Genomic DNA, 7,093 nt, shown 5'->3' with positions numbered 1-7,093 from the left:
GCACACTGGTCCGATGATAAAAGAGTGAGAGACAAGAAAGGCGAAGCTCGGTGAGCCATTTATCTCTCCACCCTTCAATTAATCCCACATGTGTTTATTGGCCAGGCTGGCACAATAAATTAACTACTTCAGTCAAGATGCAGTCAGCGAAAGGAATGAGTTCAAGCTAGATAGTTCAACAGAGGCACAGAAGTTGCTTTTCGCACAGTTCTAGAGGCTAGAAGTCCAAATTCAGGGCACAGTGCAAGAAGAACATATCTCTTTGTTTCTTTCAGCTTCTAGATGCCACCAGAAAGCCTCTGAGATGCATCATCTCCATTTTCTGTCTTCCTCTTCTTCCTGCCTGTGTGTATCTCTGTGTCTGTTGTGCTCACTTTAACCTCAGAAGTGGTTAGGATTAAAACTCCACCATACTCAGGGATGGCCTCGTTACTGTGTCAAAGAAAACCCTACTTGTAAAGAAGATCACATTTGCAGGTATATGTTGCAATGCATAGTTAGGGAGAAACAATTCCATCTATAACATTTACAATAAGTACTCCGTATCCAATTGTCTCCATGGAACTATCTGGCTTGAGCTCACTCCTTTTCCTGACTAAAAGGAACAGGCTCTTTATAAATAGCTGATGTTCTTAATTCATTCACCTTAATGTTTCCTATTTTTAAAAAAATTTATGAGGTAACATGTCTGCATAGTAAATTACTATAAATAGTTTCTTACGTAGTTACTCTAAGGGGAAATGCAAAATCTTACTTATTCTGTCGACAAACATACACTGAGCATCTACAGTATGCCAGACACTGTTCTAGTCCCAGAGTTTACAACAGTGAACCCAAGAGTGGACAGTCTAATGAACCAGCTAATGATCTGCTGCTGGCTCCAACTCCTTTATATTACACAAATAAATAAAGGATAGACCTACTGGATAATCACAGCTCACACTTATTGGGAATATCATCTGATCCAGGCTATGGTGTAAGCATTTCACTTGATTAACATAATTGACTCCATTTCAGCTTAATGAAGTAGGCTGAATTATTATCTCTATTTTACAGATGACAAAACTGAAGCAATAGAGAAGAAAAATAACTGGACCCCAAACATACAACTAGTAAGTGATTGAGCTGGGATTTGAACCTGGCTCTATAATTCACAGTCCCAGCCACGCTACACACTGCTTTCCTCTTAAGACAGTGATTTGGTCAAGGTCTTGATGATTGGCATGGTCATGATTAGAACCAAGTTCTCCAATTCTAATTTTACACACAAACTGTTGGTGGATTGGCAGCCATGGATGTAATGACTAAGGCAACAGCCATTCCTTTAGAAAAAAATAACAAAATGTCTTAAGTGTCTCTTTATAGTCTTTAATAAGATAAAGTCAATAATGACCTGCTACACTACCCAAGAATGTAACACTTTACAAAATGTCCAAAATCTGCTCGACACTAGAAATAATAAAATCAGAATATGGAAAGTGGATGATCATCTATCTAAAAGGTTTTCAATTTTTTCCTAAGCTCTGTAGCCCTTTCATCAAATCAAAGCTGCTATGTGATCCCAGATCATAAAACAGCGGACAGAGGAAACGCCATGCCTTGGTTGTGGGGGAGGGGGAGGAAACCCTTCTCCCTGTTCTATTTGATGTCCAGGCTAACTGTCCCTGAGCTGACTGCTAAAAGAGAGTTCAGTTTCAAAACCATCAGTCCTAAATAATCTCAGTCTCTATGGATGCCTGAAAGGTGACAGAACTTGCCTGAGGTCACCCAGGTGGTACAAGGCAAAATTGAGAAGCAATCAAGTTTCACCCAATTCTCTTCCTGATCTCCACAGTCTTATAACTTGAGTATCTCGGAACTATAAATATCTTTGCAGCAGACAACCCTGGGTATGTGTCTGAGCCCATCCACATAGGCTGCAATAAAAGACAGTGGATGCTCAGCAAGGGGAGGAGAAATGGAGCAAAGCCTCAGCAAAACATGATGGATTACACCTAATTTCTGAAGGGCTAACCATCTTCAGCGACATAGTCAAAGCAGTACTGAGCGAGATAGAGAAGCAAACAGCGCACTGATCTGCTGGGATTAGCCCTCAAAACCACTTAGTGAGAAGTATTTCCCAAGGTATCGAGAGCCCAAGTTCTCTAGGCTGCTGGCGTTGTTGCAACTCTGTGTCCTGGGCCTGCTGCTCACAGTTATTTTGATGACACAACAGCAGGGCTCCCACCGTGCGGAGCACAGCACTGGCTTTTTCACATTAAGTGTTTCACTCAGGCTTTTCCCTGATGTCGCTGACAGCCTCCCACTGCCATTTAAGCTCTTCCTGGGATAGGTGGGGGAGGGGTCTCCAGATCTCAGCACAGATAAAGGAAAGCTTGGGAAACCCAGCTTCAGGGCAGCTCCCCTATTCACAGAGATAAACCTTCAGTTATTGAGCAAGGAAAGCCTGGGCCTAGCCACTGGGCTGGCCCATAGGGGCACTCACCTTTTTTTAGGGGGTCTTACCTGATAGAGGGACGCACATTCTCCTTCTCCAGCCCTGCTTGCCAATGGACAAGGTCATTGAAGGTCATCAGCGCAAACTAAGGGCATCTCACCTCCAAAATCATCTGTCTGGTTCACGTCTGTTACTGTATTAGTTCCCTAGCTCCAGACGGACTCTCCCTTAGATAAGTTATACTACGTATATGAATTTATTCTTACTGGAGACTTTAAAATGAGGAAGATGGTGTTTCCTTCTGGCTCCTTTTCACCATTTTTTTCCCCCTTGCTATTAAGGGGCTGGTTGAAAACTCAGAAGTTGTGCCTGAATTACCATCAACCCAGGTTTTAAAAAGACAAGGGACTGACAGGCATCCATTTATGGATTAGACACTCTAATTTTCTGGTTTTAACAGCTTTTCAATCTAACTTGTCATCCCAGCATTTTTTCCCCATTTTAAGACGACAGCACACATTGGACGTTGACTGGCCACTTACAGCTGTCCTTCCTGAAGCCCTGAGTACCTAATGCTTTGTGAGGATATTGGCTTGCTTTTTTCTAGTAAATCCCTTTTTAAATGCCAGTAAATTGGTTAAGTTCATGTCTGAAGGAGAAAACAGTCAATGTCCTTAATTCTTCTGTCTTCTTTAGGGAGTCCTCCTGTGGGAATGGAAAATATCGCATTTGGCCGAGGGTCCATCCAACATTATTCATCTCATTGTCCTCTAGTGCCTCAAAAGGCTCAGTTTTCTTTCTTCTTCTTTTTTGAAATTCCAGTCTTTCAACTCAAGTTGACAAACTTTTAACCGAGGGAACAATAACTACAAAGCACTGTTCCCCCAACTTCTAGTGTAGAAGCAGGAACTAGAAGAACAGTCCTCAAAATGGGGCTTCCACTCGAAGCCCTGCCTACGTCTGACCCCAGGTCTTTGCTGAGTCTGGGTCCCACAAAAGGCCTTTATAGTTCCCCCAGACTGACTTTTAAGAATGTCATTCCAAAAAAAAGAATGTCCTTCAGAGGCACTAACTGGGGCCCACAGTAGAGAAGACCCATCTTCCCCACTCCACCAGTGACTGAAGTAGTTATTTTATTGTGCCAACCTGGCTGATAAATACATGTGGGTTTAATTGAAGGGCAGAGGGATAAATGGCTTGGTGCGCCTCAGCTTTCTAGTTCTCGGGTCTATTGCTTTCTGATGGTCAGACCAGGGTGAAGCTGCCTTAGCCAGTTCCCTGCTTTAGCTGGCAAGGCTCACTTCCTGCAAGGCATCCCTGAGGAGAAGCCACATGGACCTACCCCAATGCAGCCCTGGGTGCTGGAGCAGCCATGGGGAGAGTCCTGCCAGTGCTGAGATGTTTACCCATTCACTAACTCGGCGTTCCTCCTACAGTCGGGGCATGATTGCATCTGTTTTGTGAGATGGAGGAGGACTTTGTGGATTGGTGTTGGACATATGGGTTAACGGGTTAATGTTGGACTTTTGGGCTTGGCAGCACTGGGTTGGGATGTTTTCTTAATGTGCACTTAACCTGTGTATAAAACTCTCTCTTATACATGAGTTTCTGTGGATTTGTTTCACAATGTATCCAGACTAACACAGTAACCATCATTCAGTTGCACTCCCCTTGGTTTTGGTTGTTTTGGGGGTTTTTTTCATCATTTTATTGGGGGCTCCTGTATCTCTTATAAAAGTCCATATATCAATTGCATCAATCATATTTGTGCATATATTTCCATCATCAATTTCAAAGCATTTTCTTTCTTCTTGAGACCTTGGCATCAGTTCATCCTTTTTCACTCCCTCCCCACCATCCCACCCTTGTGAACCCTTGATAAATTATAAATAATTGTTATTTTCATATCTTACACCATCCACTGTCTCCTTTCACCCATGTTTCTGTTGTTTGTCCCCCCTCAGTGTGTGTGTGTGTGTGTGTGTGTGTGTGTGTGTGTGTGTGTGTGTGAAATGTTGATCATTGTAATTCCGTTCCCCCTGGTCCCCCTTTTCTCTACCCTCATGGTGTTGCTACTCCCGTTGCTGTTCCTCTGTGTCGAGAGCTCTTATCTGTATCAATGCACATGCTCTGGTCTAGCCAGATATGTAAGGTAGAACTGGGCTGTAACAGTGGAGGGAGGAAGCATCAAGGAACTAATTTCCTGCTCTCTCAATCCCCTGCAAATCACCAATCTCGTTTTAATGGATTTGTCTCTCACAGATATTTTATATTAGTGGGCTCATACACTATACTTATCCTGTTGTATCTGGCTTATTTCATTCATTGTAGTGTTTCCAAGCACCATACATGCTGTAACTTGTGTCAGAACTTTGTTTCTCTTTATGGCTGCATAATATTCCAGTCTATGTCTATATCACATTTCATTTATCCATTCAACAATTGGTGAAATAAGTTTCTAGCAGGGAAATGGCCTGTCATTTATCCTATTCTGCTTCACCTGCATTTTGAAAGTGTGGGTCCAATCAGAAGTAGTAAGAACCATTTCTAAGTCCTGCTCAGATTATCTTTCTATTGAGCATTGCTGACCTAGAAAACTCTGAATGACTGCCATTCAGAGGTCTCAGAAAACTACTTTGAAATGGTATTTGATGGCTCACTGGTACCTATTATAGGCCGACTGTGCTGCTATGTTAGTTTATGTCCTCCATTTTCACTTCTCTTTAGTCTACCTCCTTACATTACAAAGCTCTTCCCTCATCCTCTGTATTTCTCTCCTAAAGCTCACACCAATATTAACACTTTGCCAAATTCTCAATGCCTCTATAAAGGTGGTCAGCTCATTGTTTTCATTCTCCACTCTTTGACCTTTCTTCTTTTCCCAGAAGCTCTACTTCTACCCACACCACCTTTCGGCCTTGAACCTAAGTTCTGCTCTCCCCACCCACATCCCAATCTTATCATCGCTACCTTCCAGGGGTTTCAACCTTAAGTGACAGATTATCATTACAGCACTCACAGCCACATCTGCATTATAAGACCTTTTACTGGACATTTAATAAAAGACATTATATCTGTCTAAAACAAGCATGCAAAAAGGTGGGGAAGTCGCATCATCATCATTTCTGTTATGCAGCAAGCTGTTTGATGAGACAGGCAATGATCCATCTTGCTGATCCTGAAACCGTAATGGGAGATACAGGAGAAAGCACTGGGATGAGAGCTGGGCATCTAGCTCTGTGTATGTGCCTTTCAGTAACTGGCTTCTCTCTCCTCGAGCACAGATTTCTAATCCATGGAGGGAGACTGTGAAACAGTGATTTCTAGGGTTTCCTCAGTAATAACATTCTGTGTCTCCATGAGAACTTGATTGTTTAGCATCTCTTATCTGTCTCACTTTCCTCAGCAAAACTGAAACCAGATAGTACTTACCACATGTATGATATTTTACACAGTGCTGGACTCAAAAAATGTTTCTATAGGCAAGCTGGCTTGTGCAAAAATCTATCACTATCTGAGATAATTGTCCACCCCATCACGGATGCTACCACTGTGTTGTCCAATACCTGCACCAGTAAGTGGAACAAACGGACATTTTGGATGGTAGAATACCAGCCACTACCTGTCAAGTCCACACTGATTTGTGGCAACCCTAAGGAACAGAGTAGAACTGTTCCTTAGGTTTTCCAAGACTATAAATATTTTGGAGAGCAGATAGTTACATCTTTCTACTGTGGAGCAACTGGTGGGTTTAAGCAACTGACCTTGAAAATAGGAACCTAACAATTGCTAACTGAGCGACCCCACTGAGCTACCAGGGATTCTGGTGGAAGGAAGCATAAAGGAACTTTGTTCTATTCTCCCATTGTCTTTTTTTTTAATTGGGGGCTCATACAGCTCTTATCACAATCCATACATACATCAATTGTGTCAATCACATTAGTACATTCGTTGCCCTCATCATTCTCAAAACATTTGCTCTCCACTTACGCCCCTGGTATCAGCTCCTCATTTTCCCCCTCCCACCCTGCTCACTCCTTCCTCATGAACTCTTGATAATTTATAAATTATTGTTTGTCATGTCTTACACTGTCTGACATCTCCCTTCACCACTTTTCTGTTGTCCATCCCGCAGGGAGGAGGTTATATGTAAATCCTTGTAATTGGTTCCCCCTTTCGACCGCACCTTCCCTCCACACTCCCAGTATCGCCACTCTCACCACAGGTCCTGAAGGGATCATCTGTCCTGGATTCCCTGTGTTTCTGGTTCCTGTCTGTACCAGTGTGCATCCTCTGGTCTAGCCGGATTTGTAAGGTAGAATTGGGATTATGATAGTGGGGGGAGGAAGCATTTAAGAATTAGAGGAAAGCTTTATGTTTCATTGTTGAAACACTGCACGCTGACTGGCTCATCTCCTCCCAGCGACCCTTCTGTAAGGGGGTGTCCAGTTGCCTACAGATGGACTTTGGGTCTCCACTCTGCACTAACCCTCATGCCTGATACCTGATCCCTCGACACCTCGTGGTCACACAGGCTAGTGTAATTCTTCCATGTGGGCGTTGTTGCTTCTCAGCTAAATGGCTGCTTGTTTGCCTTCAAGCCTTTAAGACCCCAGATGCTATATCTTTTGATAGCCAGGCACCATCAGCTTTCTT

This window comes from Echinops telfairi, unplaced genomic scaffold, assembly GCF_000313985.2.
Source record: "Echinops telfairi isolate 266 unplaced genomic scaffold, ASM31398v2 ScPeMD7_7429;HRSCAF=8467, whole genome shotgun sequence".
Taxonomy (NCBI): Eukaryota; Metazoa; Chordata; class Mammalia; order Afrosoricida; family Tenrecidae; genus Echinops; species Echinops telfairi.
This window is presented reverse-complemented; position numbering follows the sequence as displayed.